General features: G+C 39.8%; 1 protein-coding gene across 2 annotated transcripts in view; it reads right to left on the reverse strand.

Moving 5' to 3' along the window:
- Positions 1-19955, reverse strand: part of RAD51B (RAD51 paralog B) — a 391466-nt gene that overhangs the window by 126079 nt on the left and 245432 nt on the right. The gene's annotated exons all lie outside the window — the stretch shown is intronic.

Here is a 19955-nt window from a genome sequence, read left to right on the forward strand (position 1 = left end):
AATTTTTGCTTGTCTTACTGGCATCCTGTTAAGCTTAACCATTCCTGCTGGTTCAGGCTTTTGCACTCAGAGATGGTTTTGAACAGAACTTGATATAATACAGGCAATTTTTCATCACCATTAGCCATTCCACAGATATGCCCCCTTGGCTTCTCCAAGAACTCCACCCACACTCTTTATCCAGCCCTCACTGGAAAGCAGCATATCCACTCATGGGTCATCACACTGGGGATGCTAACACACCATTGCAAGTATCTGGATGTTCTCTTCTGCAAAATGGGTAATGACCATGTCAAGCTTTATTCAAGGATCTTGTCCTTGAAATATCAAAATAGGAACTGGAATTCTGTCGGGGTGAGTGTACAGTGCAGTTGAATTTAGCTTGGCATTAGGGTGACACCAGAAATAAACCAAGCTCCCTGGCTCCACTATGGTAGAACCATCCTCTGTGGAAGATGAGCTGCAGCAGAAATGCAGAGACAGAAACGGGCTTGTTAGCAGAGTAGGGAATGTGGGACCTGCAGGTGGCAAACTCACACAAATGTGCCAAGTTTTATTGCTTGCCTGTTTGATTTTTGCTCATTGCTAAGGACTGTTCCTCCACAGCTTGCCTAAAATAACTTTCATTCTGTCACCTGTGTGAAAGTGACATTTTACCGACAAATTTAATATGCTCTGCCCAAAATGTGATCAGCACAAACATTGATTTGATGGTGCCCACGTGGCCCTGCAGACATCACTGACAGCAGTGGCTGAAGCAGAGAGCATGCTGCTGCTCTGCCTCCAGCACGGAGCTGCTGAACAAACCTGAAACATGGCTCTTGCTCACCTCTTCCACAGCTAGCAAAGGCTGGGATCTGGAAACCAGCCCTCCCAGTGGTGGCCCTGTACTCTGGGAGAGATTTCCTGCCTTCCCATTCTCTGGGGACATGGTTTGGGTGGATGGTTTCCCTTCAGCTCCTGCTAAGCTTCAGCAGGGCTGTGCTCCCAGCACACCAGTCTAACAGAGCTTGAGCTGTGAGGGCTGAGGACACAGAGCCACCTTCCTTTCAGTGCACTGATTCCATCCAAGCCTTCTGTGAGGTCTGTTGGGCATGGTGTGGAACCTCACACACCTCAGTGTCCAAATTCCCAAAGTCCTGTCAGATACTGCACCCTCACAGCCCATGATAGGCAGCCTTCTGTCAGATACATCCAAATACAGAAAAAAAATCCCAAGGGCATGCCCTAATTCTGCCAAACGTTTGAGCACTTGTAAGAGTCACTGCATATGAATTCTGGTTGGTGGTGCCTATCAGTCAGTGGGGAAGCAGTGAGCAGATTTTACAAACTCCAAGAGAGACTACAAGGGAAACAAGGAAGTTCATGTTCACCAAAACTGCTCACATTGCCCTGCAAAGTCAGAGAGAGTTGAATAACATATGGATATATAGAACTGGGACATTTATTCCTAAGTGTAAGAATAGCAATATCAAACAGCAGAAGTTTGAGCTCTGCAGTGTCTTTGAGTACCCAAAAGATTTGACAGCAAAATCTGCTGCAGCATAAAGGCTCATGTCATTTTCCTGTCACACTTTAAATGCTAAGGGTGTCTGTAGAGCAGGTAGTTTCATTTGTATTTGTATGTAATCTGCAGACAGGACCATGCTTAGACGCTTAGTCTTGCAACTCTTTCTCATCTGATTCTTATCTGGCTGAATTTAAAATGTCCCTCTATCTGGTTCTCCAAACAAAACCTACAGCTAGCAAACATTTTTATGGGCTTCAGCATTTAAACCAAACATAATCTCCCTTCTTCTTTGAAAGCAAAAAATAAAGGCAGGCACATAAAGATCACAAATACAGTTGGAGAACATCAGACCACTCGAAATGTCAATGTTTTCCTTTCTGTTTCATGAAGCTGGCAAAACCACCTCAGGATATGATACTGTGAATACTTTGCAAATTCTCCAAGTAAGAAAATTGCTGTAGTCGCATTTTCCCCTCTTCCATGTTAATTACCATTCTCTCTGGGATTATCTTCTGGAAAAAAAGAGGGGCAAGTCACACCCCATATGCCCAATGTACTCTAACAAAACCTGAATTCCCTTACCTGTCATTATCACAGAATAAGCTGAGCTGGAAGGGATGCACAAGGATCATCAAATCCAACTCCTAGCTCTGCACAGGACCATCCCCAAGAGTCACACCATGTGCCTGAGGGTATTGTCCTAAACACTTCTTGAACTTGAACAGGCTTGATCTTGTGACCATTGCCCTGGGGAGCCTGTTCCAGTGCCCAGTCATCCTCTGCATGAAGAACCTTATTCCAATAGCTAACCTAAATCTTCCCTGACACAACTTCAGGCCATTTCCTCAGGTCCTGTCACTGTTTACCACAGAGACAGCAGGAGAAAGACTGCCAGGAGGAAAGCAGAGTGAAGAGGAGTTGCCTCCAGGTGCTTCATACTCTCCCTCAGCTCTGAAAACATAAGGGAGACAATGGGGTGGAAAAACTGTACAAACACTCAGGTAGAGTCTCCCACAACAGCTGGCTGTTGTACTGGAAGGGCCTGAAGTGAAACAGTTACAGTTCTGACATCTAAGGTCAAATTTTTGGGATTCCATGCACTGCTATGCACATAAATACTAACCTATATATGCATGTGCACTAGACACAGTTATACGTGCACATGGATAGACATTCAAATAACTCTATGTACATTCTGTTACTGCATTTTTATTCAGTTACAATATGTGCATAGCTATGTATAGCAATGAAAAAATATAATAAATCACATCCTTTCAGCAGCACATCACAAGGCCCCTCTGAAAGGCGGATGCTGCCCAGCTACATCTGAGATTCCGAATTGGTTTCCTTTTCAGTGAAATGGAAACAGCTCGGAATATTCAAAGGTATTGCTTCATCTTGAATGTTTGCCCACTGAGAAAAAGGACCTTTAAAGTACAACTGCATATTTCACAACCAGACAGACTATGTAGAATTCATTTTTATAACATCAAACTATTGTATTTAACATAACATTTTAAAAAAAAGTAAATACGTATTTAGATTTGTTTTTCAAGCAAAACCAAAAGTGCTCATCTGAGATGGCACTAGAAAAACGTTAGCTCAGTGAATCTGCCAAAAATGAAGGCTGACAGGGTCTGTGTGTGTAAGAATGGGGAGAGAGGAAATGAGAGGATGAAGCAGGAAGAAAAAGAAGAACTTATCAAACTGACAACACTGGTAGAAGAACAGATTTGCAGCCATGAAGACATTTTGGCTGGGTATTTTAAAGTTCGTAACTATCGATAAAGTCAGACTCTGGAAGAGCCTTCAGCTCAAAGAGGCAAAGTCAAAAAGTTAATCTTTGTTTTTAGGATTCAGATTTAAATATTTATGAAAGGGACATGAAGCAGTGCCTAGGGAGCACTTCATGACCTATTAAGTCTCTTCAAGTCCTATGGGCTTTAAGGCACCATCGAAGCCCTGCCAACCCATATTTTATGCTGATAGAGCTGACAGAGTTGGAACAATGCATACCGACAATGTCCTTTGATGGCCGACATGCAACTAAGGATCTTTGTGGTGAATAAATCAAGAAAAGGTTGCTGGTTTTCAAATACAGAATCTGTAATTTAAAGTCTTCCCATCTCTATCTTCTGGTGAGCATCTGCTCCTCTCCATAAGATTCCTAACAGCCACCTGAAGATGTGGAGAACACATGGGATCTTCCAGAATAACTTAGAAGCAGACAGCATAGGCAGAATAGGAATTTCTAAAACTCACATATATTCAAGTACATGTCTTGTTGCAAATCTAAATCACGCCTGGCTGAAGACTGGGGACAGTACAGAGAGATGTATTATCTGAACCTGAATCTGAATTCAGAATTATTTCATAACAAGCTGAAACACAGACCTCTTTCCAGAATCTCTCTTTATAAAACTCAAGATCATGAACCCAAATTTTCAGTCCAACATAAAAAGTCTCCTCAGTTCCTTTTTCATTTCAGGACAAGAAAGGAAAATAGAACTCCACTAATGTTCCTTATTTATATAAAGAAATTTATTGCACTGTTTCCGAGCCAGATAAGTGAAAGACACACCTTTGGTGATAAGCACTATTTAATCGTTGAATCAAAAATTAATCCAGGCCCTGTTATTTTTTTTTTCCTATTAGCATTTCAGTGCAGTTTAAGTTGCACCAAAAGCAGTACACATTTTGAGATGAGTAAACAGTAGTGGTAAGTAATAGGCACTTTGATTACAAACATTATTTTTAAAATATTGAAACTAATAGAAAACAGACATAGGAAAATTATGAAACAGTACTGAGTCTTTCTAATTCAGCCTATGATACTTCTAAAATGCTCTCCATGAGCTACCCATAAGCTTCTGGAATGGAATATAAAATCCATCTGTAGTTATTCTTATGCTGCTGTCCCTATAAAGTTCAAATGATAGAGATAGATGAGGGAAGTAAAAATGAAAGCAATTTCGAGTTTTGCCAAGTCTAACCTCTATAAAATGGTCAAATCTTAGTTTCCTTTCTTTTCTCTCTAGCATTACATTTCCCTGTCAAGAGGTTTGTAATAAATATTTATTATTTGACAACAATGTAGAATAAATATTAAATGACTGAAAAATCATTTCAGCCATGAGGCATGCTAAGAACACAAACATACTATGTAAGAGGAAATATATCACCTTGATGAAAAATGAATAAAATTGGATAGATGCCATTAGATTACATAAAGGAAGATAAATATGAGACAAGCAGAGCAGTTGAGAAACAAAAGGCTTAGAAAGAATTGATGATGACGGCAGAAATATTGTACATTAACATTTTTTTTAGTTAAGGAAAGCATTTTTAATACTACATTTTATTGTTTATAAGCTTTATGGAAGAGATGAATCACAGAATTGATTGCAGAAGCCCAGCAGAAAATAGTAATTGTTGGGAAAACACCTCCTGTCAATAGCAAAGAAGTGATGAATTGGAAAAATGTATTGAATGAACTTTCAGAAGGATTCTGACAACCAGAAATCAAGCCAATGTCCTGACAAAAAAGAAGTAAAGATTATGAAGGAGACAGTCTCATATCAAATTAGTTATCAAAATGCCAGGATGATAAACTACCAAACAGTGGAATTACAAGATTATTTTGGCTGAGCTATCAGTTCTCATATGATTGAAAATTCTGATTTTATAATGGAAAACTAATTATTTTCACAAAACTAATGCACTATGATATTTCAGTTAAACACTTGGGAAAATCAGCTGTATTAACATTTAATACATCATTTCCATTTAGACTGGAAAGACAACCATTTTTGTCTCTATTTTTATGGAAACTATTACAAGAAATTGGTTTTTAGCAATGACTGAGGAACACAAATAAAACTATTTGAAGCCTCCTTTAAAGTATGTCAGTTTCTTATCAATGAGCAAATTCTTCTCTTTTTATTTTATTCTATGTCAAGCTTTTTCTTACACTACCTTTTCTCATAGACTCATATTATTCCTGTCTATTGTACTGACAAAATGCATATGCCTGCACTAGGGACTGAATGAAAAGCAAATCCACATTTACAGTCAATAAATATTTTGGAATTCAAGTCTACTGACTGAATACCAGAGACCTGTGAAAGGAATCTGGCTGTCATTACACTTGTGGCCCTTACTGAAACAATGCTGGCTTGCTGGGACATTTTGCTAATTCATGTTGCTGTCCTATTGCAGTGAACAAGCTCTGCTAATAGCTGCTGCATTTCAGGAGAACTCTTCAGTAACACCACATTCACTTGAAAGAGCATGAGAATTGAGAAGGCAGCCTACACCACTGACAGGGTCACTCAACAGGGAGAACACTATCTCTCAAGGTTTGATTAGACTCATGCACTAATACAATCAATGCTAAGCTAAATAAATCTTTCCCATAATTGTGCCAAATTGACTGGGTGGACAATCTTCACTCCAGAATTTCCCTTCTTATTGTAAATCAGAAGGGTTGTTTTTTCAGCTGCAATAGAGCCCAGGAAAAAGCCAGTAAGGAAAACAACAAAGTTGATTTTGCATCAGATATCCCAGCAGACTTCGTAACTGTTTTTTCTGCCCTCCCTTCTGCTTCTTCTTAGGCCCAGTGTGCCGGAATTTGATATATTCTAGAAATGAAAGCAGCAGTCCTTATTCTGCAGATGGTTTACTTTTGAGCAGGAGCTGCAGCCAGTTCCCAGGGCCAGCTCTGTTTCTCAGTCTCCCAGCTCCCACTGCCTCCAGCCCACCAGAAACGTACCCAAGGAGAACACCAAGAGTTCCCTAAAGGGCACCAACACCGTGGTGGCATTAAGGCTTCATAGAGTTGTTCCCCACTCCCCCTTTACATTGAAGCATCCTTCAGGGCAATGGGATGACTTTTTACAACTTAAGAGAAAAAACTGTTGTGTTTCCTGCCAGGCCTTACTAAACACCAATGCTCGTTGGACATGGAGCTCCCTGAGGCTTCAGTCCCGCCATGGGTTCCAATTTGACTTGGGAGATAACTGCCCCTTGTTGCAGAAACAAAGAGTGACCCTAACGCCTTTCCAGTGTTATGGTGCAAAAAAAAAGTAGTTTAGGTCTCCTGTAATCATTTACTAAGCTCATGAGATATACCTATAAACAATAAACTGATCTCTGATGGCAAATGATTCTTCAGATAACAACATTTTGTGCTTATATGGTACTTAATCTATAGATTTTTAGAAAGGTCTTAGAAGGGTGGGGAAAAAATAACCCCATTATGCACTTGGGTAAATTGAAGCTCAGAAATTAAATACAGTCCTAAAGATTTTATAGCTGATATCAGTACCAAAATCTGAATAATGTTATTAAATCCTATTGCCTTCCTAATTTGACTTTATCAGGATCTTGTGTTTTCTTACAGAAACAATTATGCCTTGCTTTGTATCTTCCTCCAAACCACGCTGCCAGCAAAAGCTCTCTATGCTCAAATTTTCCCCTTTCAAGCAGAAGAAAGTTCAGCCACTCCATCTGTACTGTCTGCACCTGTACACATGTCAGTAAGAAAGGCTACAGGCTGGGCAGGCCGTGCAATTATTGGGAATAAGGATGTAAACCAGACAGGCTGAGGAAAAAGAGATATGCAGTCATTCTTCAGTCTTCCCAAACATCTAGACCCTACACTTGTATTCTCCCTGTCTTAAAAAAAAAAAAAAAAAAAAAAAAGAAAAAAAAATTAAAACCAATCATCATTTGGATTAAAAAGATTTCTTATGAAACAGTAATTTAATTAGTGCCACACATAGCACCTGGGAGATGTGGTTCTTTGAAGTCCAGCTGTTTGAAAAAGCTTTCATCAAGGCCAGGCTAATGGGCCACAATTCAGTAAAATTCTTTATAGAGCAGTTTAAATGGATTTTATCTCCTCTTTCTCCACAAGAAAATCCCACCCAGAGGAAACTGTTTAGGAACAAGTTTCCTTTCTAGTACTTTATGGAAAAGTAACGATGGCAGCTAGAGACAATTTATGAGAGGCATTCCATAAATCCAAACCAATTAGTGCAGAAAAGTAGGCAAACAGAGTTTGTGTATATCCTAACAATGTCCATTAGCACACATCTGGAAAAAACAGCAGAGTGAATGGACTCAAAAGGCAACTGACCAGCCTGTTGTCATCTCAATCCCTCAAAATGCAGCAGAACATCTGTTTATTTACTTTTATTACAATGCATACAAATTTAATATATTAAAAACATTGCTAAGAGTGCAAAGCCAAGAATTCCCTGTTTATCATCTTGAGAAAAAGTAAGGGAGGGAGAAATGCAGATTCTCTTCAGACATTTTTACAGGTAAAGCAGCAACCATGGGTGCTGATTTGAGTAAGAAAATTAATGAAGATAAAGTCTTCAAAAGCTCAAGGGAAAACATGAAATGGATTCAGCATGGAAGAAAGAATTCAAAGAAATCTTTATCCTGAAATTTCAGCATAACACATTAACAAATGTAAATTAATATCAAAGAGATCAAACTTTCTCAGCCAAATTCCAACAGATTACATTTTATTATAAGAGTCATTGGTAGTGCTAGTGTGAAGCAGAGCTTTTGAAATATTTAAAACAAATCTCTAGAAATTATGAAGCTATGTAAGAACAGATAAATCACTTCTTGTCTTTTTGTTTCATCCTGGCAATAACTTCTAGGACATGATCATATATTCTTTTGTGTAAGTCTAGGCAGACCACTTCACTTTCCTCTCTGTGCTCCACTCTCAGAAGTGGTTAATTAATAAAAATTAATTCTACTCCTCTTTATTTCCTATGTGAAATTATTTAGGCTGCTTATATACCCGAGTCCCAGCTTACATTTATGTTAAGCATATGTTCCTAATTCAATTCCCAATAGTTTTATTATTTATGCTAGATGTTCATCTTAAAGAAGTACCAGGAATTCCGGGACATCATAGTCCTGCCCATTGTAACACAAATATGTGATAATGAAAAAAAAGTGAGGATTACTTATCCAGTGTGAAGGCTAGAAGTGCAAGTGAGAGAGAAGCATTTTATAGCACTTTTTATTTGCCTTTTCTGAATCAGCATTTCACCTCAGGCAGATCTAGATTGGTGATGTTCTTGCTGTACATTCTATTATCCTATGAGTACATAATACTAGCCAGTGACTGTGCTTGCACTTTGTGCAACCACAAATTCGTCCCCAAGCAGAGGTCAATTGGGTTGCTTAGGTGGCACAGAGGTGGACAGATGGTTGAAAAGCTGACCTGAGGAGACACTATGCAAAGAAGCTGAGGTGCTGAGATTCTGCTTTGCAACACCAGACACAACAGGACATTCAGGAGGCAGTACTACTGTCTGAGCTCTCAACTCTCAATGTCTTAATGATGGCAGTAGATACTCTCAATAGCTGTGGACAAGACACGACCTTTTACAAAAGAAAAAAAAGCTCTCAGAGCAGTTTGTTAGTGCAGTTCTTCCTATAGTAATGAATAACAGTCACAGGCAATGACTCCAATAAAAATAAACCATCATTGCATGCACATGTGGCTGAGCTTACTCCCACAGGAGACATTCAATACTTGCAAAGGAAAGAAATGAAAGGAAAACAAACAAAAGGAGGAGAGAGAAATGAAAACCAAGAATCTTTTAAGAATAGAGGGGAAACAGAGAGGACAAGTCCAGGAAATAGGACACTGCAAATCTCAAACCTGTTATACCTGCCTGGATTCAGGTGTTCCTTATAAAAATATATGTATAGAGCACTTACTCACAGTGCACAATGTCAGGAACTGGGAATCAGGATTCAGGAATATTCTTCCTAACTTTGCCACTGCTTTTTGAGCAACTATGGAAAATCGTATATGGACATAAGACATCTGTAGCAACTTTACTGTATTAATTTTCTGCCAGGTATGCACAGCTCCAGAGGTACCCTACTTTCCTGTAACCAGAGGTTACAATCCAGAAGGATCAATAAGCAACAGCTCTGCAATCTCTTTTCAGTGGGGTCAATTCCTCCCCGTCTCATAAAACCAGAACAAAAGTATGTGTTTTGGCTGAGCCTATCCAGGCAGTTGCTAGCAACAGATGACCAGTCTGCAAATTGTTTCAGTTTTTGTGGTGTGCCAAACATTGGACTGCAAGTGAGAGAGGTCAGCATGAAATATGTAGTGCCATTTAGGCATGGTTTTAGCATCAGGCACTATAATGAGGAGCTGTGAGTATCCTTGGACTGAGTAAACGTAGCTCCAATGGAAGAAAGTAATCAAAACCTCAAATGAGTATCAAAGACAAACAGAGACAACAAAACCAAAACTTGCCAAGGTGAGCTGTCCCGATGTGCTCCAGAGCAACAACTGTCATGAATGTAATAGGCCAAAGCTAACAAAATGCTGCTTTTACTTAGCTGTCCTTTCCCAGACTGCCAGCACATTCCTGAGCCTTATATCCAGAGAGCCTTTTCTTGCCTGATGTACTTAACAATAACTTCAGTGGCAGGGAACTGCACTACCCAGGCAAACAGCAAGTTTTAATTGGAAAAGAAAATGAAATCTCACATGTGTATTCAGATGGTGTCTGAACTGCAGCAGCATGGCCAGGGAACTGCACAAAAACAGGCTGCCTCCAGTTCACTTTGCTGAAGTCAGACTTCTGGTGAAAGTTCCCCAGAGTGAAATACAGGGAGGGTATGCAGGGTAGTCAGCTCCCTTCAGCTCATGAAATCCTATGAAATTCCTTTCCCCAGAAGCATTTTCTGTCTCCCTGCCACATGCCTTATTCCCTATTTTGTAAAATGGACTTTGTCACCTTTTCTGTTTCCGAGTGTCTCCTAATTTTCCCAGTGGAGAGTCCTCTATAGGCCAGGAAACTTCACAAGAACTTGGCCTTGATGATATCCCATGCTATAATACTTTTGAGGCTCAAAGCCCTGATAGTCGTCCAATATGAGGGGTAATTCAGGAGAAAATGCTTGTTGCTTTCATTAGGCAGGAAAACAGCCAGCCAGCAAGAGTGTCCTGCTTACCACAATAAAACAGTGCCAAGAAAAGGGGTCCGAGAATGGTGCTGTGACTGGATAAAGTAGCTGGGCAACATAAACACAGACTCCTTTGGGAATTCTCTTATGTGGCAATTTGTGGTCACTCATGAGATTTACAATATACCAGTGGTGAGAAGAACAGAAAATACTTTGTGTAGCTTTTCAGAGCCTTGCATACTGTCCCATTTCACTCTAGTTCTGCCAATAAGAAAAAAAGCTGAAGGACACAACACTTACTTATGACACATACTGGAGCACTGCTTTATCCCAGAGATCTTGTGTCCCAAATTGTGAAGGACCCCTAAGGGAGTACCAGTACAATAGCACCAGAGCAGCTCTTCTCAGAATACATGGCTGCTTCCACCCAGCCTGCCAGACATGACTGGATGAGATGGGACCAGCAGGGAGCACAGCTCAGAAGCCCAGGAGCTGCTTACTTTCTTCTCCAGAGAGCCACATGTTCAGACAGAGATGCCCCTGGCTCCTCTGCCCATATCACTGCATGGAGTAAATCAGCTTGGTGTAATTCACCAGCACAACGTGAACAATGTGCATTTTAAAGTATGTAATTAGCATGTGCATTGCCATCATGATTTATAACTTCTATTATTCTTCTAATATCTATAATAATTTTAGCAACACACTTATCTTCTACAGATAAAAAGTATCCACGGTAAATTCAACTTCAATACCTGTTTCTACTGTGTCTCATATCTTTATCAAAACAATACTCATTCCTTCTTTAAATTTCTTTTGGTTTTCTAATTGATGAAAAACACCATTATTATATATAAATTGAAAGAAAATGAATCCATTATAAAATAACATCAGAAGTTGGCTCTTCCTGTTCTCCACTCATAGGTTCTGAACATCAGTAAAAACAAGTGTCCTTCCTTGAGGTAAAGGCATAATCCTAAAATCCCAGACCTGGGCCAAAAAGCTTGGGATTCAACCAAGTTAAAGTCCTAGATCATAGCATAAATATTTTTTACTCTCACTAGTGACTGCAAAATGCCTTTGACATGAAACAAACAAAACCCCTTTCCAACTCTTTTTGTGTGTTCACTTTGTTCCATTCCTAAAAGCAAAGTCCCTGGAGACAAGCTAACATAACACTGCTGATTTCACACGTAAGAGGCAGCAATATTATCTAATGCAAAGGCTCAGCAGAGTGTATTTTAGAGTCCACTGGGCATCACACAACAAGGACAAGAAAAAAAGTTATGCTAACAGACCTGTGAGCTAATATATACAGATGCAATATGTGTGCTTTTGTAGTACTGTCACGCTCTATTAATGTTAAAAAAAAGGTGCTAGTGCTAATTTAAAATTTAATTTCAATCTTTCTACAAGAGTCAGACTTTCTCTAGCAAAAACATTATTGGGAGAGAATTTACTAATGAATGGGAAACCATTGGCCTTGTAAACATCATCTGTATTGCTGAATATACAACAACTGAATAACAAAATTCTAGAAAAACTTTTCTCTAACAAACATGAACTGTTCTAGAAGGCTTCATTTACATATCTACAGGGCAGTGGGTACCCAAGAAGGCCCAGCAGGAAAAGGCAAACATTCTTGTTCCAGTGCATGGCACAGACACACTAAAGACTGGTCAGCCCTTTAAGACCTGAAATATTGCTTTATAACCTATCAGGTCTGAAATTTTTGATGACAACATGCCACAAACAATGATCAGTAGGTTAAGAAATCTTTTCATGTTTGGAGAAGAAACAGAAGCAAAGATCATGTGTAATGATCATTGTTTTCACCAAATTGCTGGGAGCAGCATTTATAGCTCTTAGATATTCTCTTGCATGGGGATTATGCTTAAGAAATTCAGACTTCAGGGATCCTAACTACATGTGAACTTTAGTAAGTTTAGTCATGTACAAAGGACAAAAACGTAGCTGTTACAAAGAAAATGCAAAACTGTAGGGAAAAAATCTCAACCTACTCTTTCCTGCAGTGGCACCCAAATGGCAACTTTTAGTACATGCCTTACAGTAAGTTTTTACCTTTCTTTTTTATATTTAATACCAATTAAGTATATCTGGTATTATCTTAGTAAGATTAGTAAGAAACTCTTTGATTTTTTGTGCTTATTTACACTTTTCTCTTTTCCTCTTGCTCAGTTATTTCAAATAAGATGGCCATTATAAGATCACAAGCAGGAAGCAAGACAAAAACGTATGAAAAAAGGAGAAAAAAGTAGTTTCCTCTTGTTTTTGATATGAAATGTACCACATCCAGCTGTAAATATCAACACAAGAGAAGATTAGGTGATTTTTTTATCTGCAGCTTGAGATGACTGTGGGTACAGAGTTTTATATTACTATTAGATAGATAAATAAAGACTGATGCTAAAAAAACAAGTTCAGTGACGTACAGTGAAAAACAAACATATCACTTGGACTAGAAGCATCAATGTGCTGAAAAAAAAAGTCAGTGCTGGCTCAGACATAAGGTTTCACTGGCTCAGACTCCAAACCAAACCTCATTGACCACTGTCAGCTCTGCACAAGGCCAGCCCAAGTGTCCTGAAGTCCATAACTTCCACTTCAATGCCATGCAGCATGTAAACACCCTGAACTGCAGAAGATATCTGCACAGATAAATTAAACCCAATGGCAGAAAAAAATTAGACCGGTTGTTCACTCAGGACTAGTGCAAGAACTTCTGCCAGAGATTCTGGACTGGCTTGTAGGAAATGACTGATAAGAGAGACCATGAACCATCCCTGTTACGCAAATGTGAAAGGGCCTTGCAAACCCAAGATAAGCCTAATGAGCTCTTTCCAGTGGAGACCTTCAGCAGTGACTCACACACCACTCTGCAACATAAGTTTATCACTTTCTTTGATGAGATGGGGATTTATTGACAAGAGGCCTCATTAGTCATTTCCAAGTTGGTGTTGCTCCAATATGAATACTTAATGAAGAAATAATTCATTAACTCAGCTGTACTTTACAGTACTTCTTACCAGTATTCTAAAAGTTGAAGCCACTCATCAATGACAAGTCTGTCAGAAACACTGAACTTCAACATGGATTGAGGAATTTATGGCTTTCTGTTAACATGCAGCCAAAGGACATATCTCCCTAATCAAAGTACCTGTGAGAGGTGGAAGCAGGATGGCTCAGGTAGCTATTTGTAATGTCTTTCACCTTTTAGTTTCAAGTATCTTCCAGTGCTTCTACCACATGGGTAGAATACACTACCACCTTCTGCATACATCCCTTTCATTCCTGATTGAGCAGATATCCTAAAATCCATGGTATTTTTCCAACAGTTACAACAATCAGTCCAAGGGAAGGCAATATTGTGAAAATTATATATTTTATTACCTTCTTGATGCATTATGATGGGTAGATATGATAGAGTTGGCCAGGCAGCTCCCATTAAGTCTGCAACATTGGAGATAACCAAAACCCCCTGTGTTTTAAAGTGCAGTCCATCTCAGGCAGCAGTGTGTCAAAATGGGTTTTATCCCTTAAAGTGGGTCAGTAGTCTGCATTCAGTTCCTAAGCAGTTAAAAAAGGTTTTGTTCTTTTTCAGCCTGTTTTTACATCACAGCTAAAGGCACAGGAATTAGAGAGATCAAAGATTAAAAAGTCTAGTAGAGCAAACTCCTCTAGATTAATTGATCCTACCCAGAGTAGATATTCTATCTAGCACAGACCTTGGCTGGGAAGAAATTAGATAGAGAAGAAAACAGAAAGAAGCTTGAACAAACATTTCCAGACCATATACAGTATTCCAGAGATGCAACTGATGCCTTTCCACAAGAGTACAAATACTTTTCATTTGAAAACACCTTGCCTGATCTTTTCTAGATAGCCCACACCCTTTTCATGGTTACATTACAGTGTTGAATTAGTCTGTGATAAACGAAACCACTCTAGTATTAGCTTCACTTTGAACTTGTCTGCTCCTTAAGTAAAACAGAAACTCATTTGTAATCCCAATATTATTTTGCAAATTATTTATATTAGCAATCTTATATTCCACTATATTTCCATTACCTGAGGTTGTCCAGTTCACTCACAATGATTTTCTGATATTTTTCACTATTAAGAATGTCTTTAAGTATACTTTATTCCAAGATAGACTCAGCAGAACTTTTCTCAATAATTAACACTTAAAGTTGAGCTAGGCATTGCTTCCCTCTGTTTTCAAATTTAAAACGAAAAAAAAAATAAATTAAAACAGAAAAGAAAAAAGGAGAATCTGGCAGAAGACAGGAGGCAAAGGGATTTGCCACGTCATTCCAAGAATAAACAACTTTGGTCATTGCCACTCTTTAGGAGTGATGACATTTCAGTTATTGATGAGAGAATCTGCCCAAGGTTAACTCCTCTCTGTTTTGAGGGGAAAACTCACACAGAAGTCAAATCAAAATCAGAAAAGTGATTCTGTATAAACAGGATGGGAGTTTGCATTAATTCCCTCTGTGCAAAGGGACTTAAGCTTTCAAACAGAACATTCTTCAGACAATTCAGAACAGAGCCTAAAAGCCTGATCTTGTTCTTTCTCTTTCCTGTTTTTATGCCGTTTTACTTAACTGTAAGTACAATGTTTGTAAAGGGTGTTGGATTAATAGTATCACAGACAGAAGTTCTCTTTGGTATTCAGAATAGATTTTGTTACAGTAATCTTATCCCTCCCATCCTGACCTTTAAGAACAGGAGGTATAGCCCAAATTTCTGAAAATTTCTGATTAACATGAAGGTGCACAGTTAGCAATGAGACCAAGGCAAAAGGCCATTTCCTCAGTTACAGAACTGAGAAAATATGTAAAAATTAAAACAAGAGCACCTCTGTGACTAAATAGGTCTCATCAAGGTAACGATTCTATCTTCTGTGATGTGTTTGAAAGAGGGGAAAAAAAAGTATTGATAATACTAGAAATGTTGCATTAACCACTATTGGAGATAAGAGGCCAGACAAGAATTTTAATAATTTAAAAATTTATGTGCTAGCTACCATCTTTGCTGTATACTTGCAGTTTAGAATAGTTTTAATGTCTGCAAAGAGGAGAAACAGAGGAATGCAAGGTGACTTCTAGAGCTGAGGCTTAGAAAAATCACCTCTGGTATCAATAGAAACTGGAAACAAGGAATTAGAGAAAAAGTTCCACCATAAAGCTCCAGTCACAGTCACAGTTTCATTAACCTTTACTTATGAACTAAACTTTATGGCATGCTGAGGAGAGAGGTTCAAGACTGAACTCAGTGACCCTACTGAACATCAGTTCAGCAGGTGAGTTAATCTACTGAGCAAGCTGGAGCAGGAAGCAGGAGTACCTTCACTACATAGCACCAGGAGATGCAAAGACTCGTAAGTGCCTGAAACAAAGGCAATAAATGTTGAGCAAGATCAAACTTATTGGCACTCAATGGCAGTGAAGAGGTTCCAGCTCAGTTATGATTCAGTTTCCTTGGTTATGAGCACCTGGCAAGGGCACTGCAGAGACCAGTCTGCAAACGCTTTTGCACAGTAATTTGAAAATATAACATAATAGGAGATGGGTAACTTGTAACTGGTGTAGGTTAGCAGCAACCAAGGAGCAGCCTCTTCTGAGAGTGGGCTTGTCTGTCAGGCAAAGATAGCTACCAGAAAGAACCTACCTGTGCCACCAGCCTCAGCTGGTGTAGTGAGTGAAGGCTCAGTGTAACCTAATGACTGAATTTGCCTCTTTGCCTCAGAGATGTCTCTGCTTCTCTGTTTAGGATGCTTTGAACTATAGGTAAATGAGTTTGAAGCTTATACAGCTGCTCCTACATTTTGTCTGACATTAGAATAATCCTCATTAGGAAAACTTGCATTAGTTATCAAAGAAATGGCAGAGAAGAGAACAAGATGAACTATTTCAAGGTTTCTTCTGGTCTTTTCATTTGACCTAGAGCCTTTTCATTTCTATTTAGATTCCTAGATAACAAATTGATTAGTGCTTTATAAGCACCTGAGTAAATGAATTCTTGTTCAAGAACGATGGAAAGATTTCTCTCCAAAAATGTCCTGTTAAGAGGAGAGGGCCATAAATCCAGACCCATTTAATGTAGACAGGGCTCCAGGGATGGCTAGATTGTATGACCACCCCCCAAAAGTTCATTAAGAGGGAGGCTTGCTGCAAAGAGAGACATGAACAAACACTCAAGTCAGGCAAATAAGTCACCTGGTGATGGCTGAGCTCCAAACACTTGTTAATGAACCATCACTATTTTTCTGGCATCTTTTCATTTGGCACTTTGCTGGATTAAGTCAGTATCATACTATGTTGATAACTACCAGTTTATGCTACTGTTGTGCCTTGTGTCCAATTTCATACTGTTCTCATTCTCTTCAGGATTATATTTCTGCTTATGCTTGTATATGATCTGTGGATAAGCAAAATACTTCTGTCATAAGGGTTATCAGTCGACAGCATTTTAATCAGAAAAAAACCCCATAAACTTATTTGTTTATTTTTAAGGATGTGGTTTGTAAACATGCATGGAAATGTCAAGCCATAACAACATTACGTCCTGATTCAAAATACTCAAACAATAGTTGAGGTGAGGCAAAAGTCTCTGCTATGCATCCTAGGGAAAAAACCATTTCTTTAAATGGAAGGGATTGCAGAATTTGAATATGTGCTTCTGCAGTCTTTCCATGGCTATTTTTTTTCAAAAGAAACATAATGGAGAACCATAAAAAATGAATCTGACCTGAAAAAAATCTACTTTCCTGTAAAATTTCCTATTATTTTTCTTCCTTGCATGACTCCACACTATCACTTTTATAAAAAAAAATTATAAAAATATCTCTTTGTGTTTTTACAGAATTGACTATCCATATGATAAGCATATTATATAAGAAGATGACTCAGAACAGATACACACTTTACAACACTTCCAATAGCCATCTCCAGGTGAAGTTACAGCCAAATATCTGTACATTGTGAAAGAGCTGCTTTACTAATATGATAAAAAATGTAAGATAAATAATTGCAAATCTCATAAATGTAAAACATTGTCCTCACTTCCCTTGGCTCTCTTCCAGCCCTTCCCCCATCCAGCAAGTACCAGGGTTACTTCACCATCATAATTTTGGAATGCTTATTCAGGGCTTATTCATATGATAGTAAGCAGAGCAAGATGAAACAGCTGGTCTGTAACCAAGGACACAACAAAAGTTATGTCTGGCATTAGTCTGAACAAGATAAGGGTGTTTTGTTCTGCTTTGTTTTATTGAGAATGAGTCACCACGTACTTATGCACTTGAAACATTTTACCTGCACACTTTACCATTTTACCAGGAAAATTCCTGCCCAACAGCTCACTTAGCACAGCTTGAAAGCTTCAGCCCATATTGCTATCCTAAAACCAGTTTTTCTCCAAGCAGCCAGCCCTTTGATCTGGAAGACATGGGTGAGGAGCAGAATGAAGCCCCCATAACCCAAGGGGAAATGCCCAGTGATCTGCTTTGCCACACTTAGACACACACAGGTCTGCAGAACCAGGTGGGATCCACCCGAGGGTACTGAGGGAGCCATCAGAAAAGCTCCCTGAGCCACTGCCCATCAGCGACCTGCAGCCCAGGGAGGTCCCAGGTGACAGGAATTGGCAAACGTGGCACCACCTGCAAGGGCCAGAGGGGGATCTGGGAGCTACAGGCCTGTCACCCTGACCTTGGTGCTGGGGAAGCTCATGGAGCAGACCATGCTGATGCCATCACACAACACATGCAGCACAACCAGGGGACCAGGCCCCACGGGTTTGTGAAAGGCAGGTCCTGCTTGACCAGCCTCATTTCCTTCTATGACAAAGTGACCCACTTTGTGCATGAAGGAAGGCCTGTGGATGTCATCTACCCAGACTTTAGTGAGCTTTTGACACTGTTTCCCACAGCATTCTGATGGAGAAATTGGCTTCCCATGGTGCAGATGGGTGTACTGGTTGCTAGGTGAAACACTGTCTGGAAGGCCAGTGGTGGTGAATGGCGCTGTGTCCAGTTGGTGACCAGCCACCAGTGGTGCTCCCCAGGGCTCAGTATTAGGGCCAGACCTACTCAATGTCTTCATCAATTGTCTGGACAAGAGGATCAAGTGCACCACCAGTCAATTTGCAGGGGACAGCAAGTTGGGCAGGAGTGTTGATCTGCTGGAAGGCAGGAATGCTCTGCATAGGGACCTGGAAGCTGGATCAATGGGCCACTTAAATGGCATTCAATAAGGTGAAGTGCTGGGTTCTGCACTTGCATCACAACAACACCAGGCAATGTTACAGGCTGGGGGAAGAGTGGCTGAGCATGCTGGTTGACAACTAGCTGAATATGATCCAGCAGTCCAGGTGGCCAAGAAGGCTAGTGACATCCTGGCCTCTATCAGGAACAGCATGGCCAGCAGGACCAGGGAAGTGACTGTCTCCCTGTACTCAGCACTAGTGAGGTTACACCTCAAATCCTGTGTCCACTTCTGGGCTCCTCCATACAAGAAGGACATTGAGGTGCTGACACGTGTCCAGAGAAGGGCAACAAGGCTGTGAAGGGTCTGGAGCACACGTCTGATGAAGAGTGTCTGAGGGAGCTGCACTTGTTCAGCCTGGAGAAAAGCAGATTCAGAGCAGACCTCATTGCTCTCTTGAACTCCCTGAAAGAAGGTTATAGGTGGGTAAAGGTTGGCCTCTTCTCCCAGGTAACGTGACAGAGCAAGAGGAAATGGCCTCAAGTTGTGCCAAGGGAGGTTTAGATTGGATATTAGGAAAAATGTCTTCACTGAAAGGGTTGTCAAGCATTGGGACAGGCTGCTCAGGGAAGTGATGGAGAGTCCATCCCTGGAGGTATTTAAAAGACATGTAGATGCAGCCCTTGGGGACATGGTTTAGTGGCGGACTTGGCAGTGCTGGGTTAACAGTTGCACTTGATGATCTTAAAGGTTCCAACCTGTATGATTCTGTGATTCTAAATGGTCTTTCTTGAAAATACCACGGGAAAACACTGACTTGTTATAAAATAACACTTCTACATGCATTTTTCCTCTGAGAATTTTAAAACATGTTAGAGAGATTAACACAATACTACAAGTCCCACAAATCCCTTGAAAATTATAAAATAAACCAGGCCCACAGAAGTTGCCATAGCAGATCTGGGCAATGTCTCATTTAATCCAGCACCCTGCCTCCAATGGACAAGAACAGAACATTAAATATAGCATGGCAGTGTATTTAACCCTACCAAAGACAGCTGAGAACACATAAAAAACAGTAACCTTAAAGCCTGCTGACTCCGGTTCAGGAAAGAAGGATAATTATAAACATAGGGGTAACTGAGGAGTCTGATAGTTTCTAGTGCAGCCTCACTGATTTGGCCCAAACTCAAAGAGACTGCATATTTATGTATGCATTTCAGGAAAATAATAGTTAACCATGGTTAACT

The sequence above is a fragment of the Sturnus vulgaris genome, chromosome 6, assembly GCF_052056855.1.
Source record: "Sturnus vulgaris isolate bStuVul1 chromosome 6, bStuVul1.hap1, whole genome shotgun sequence".
NCBI lineage: Eukaryota > Metazoa > Chordata > Aves > Passeriformes > Sturnidae > Sturnus > Sturnus vulgaris.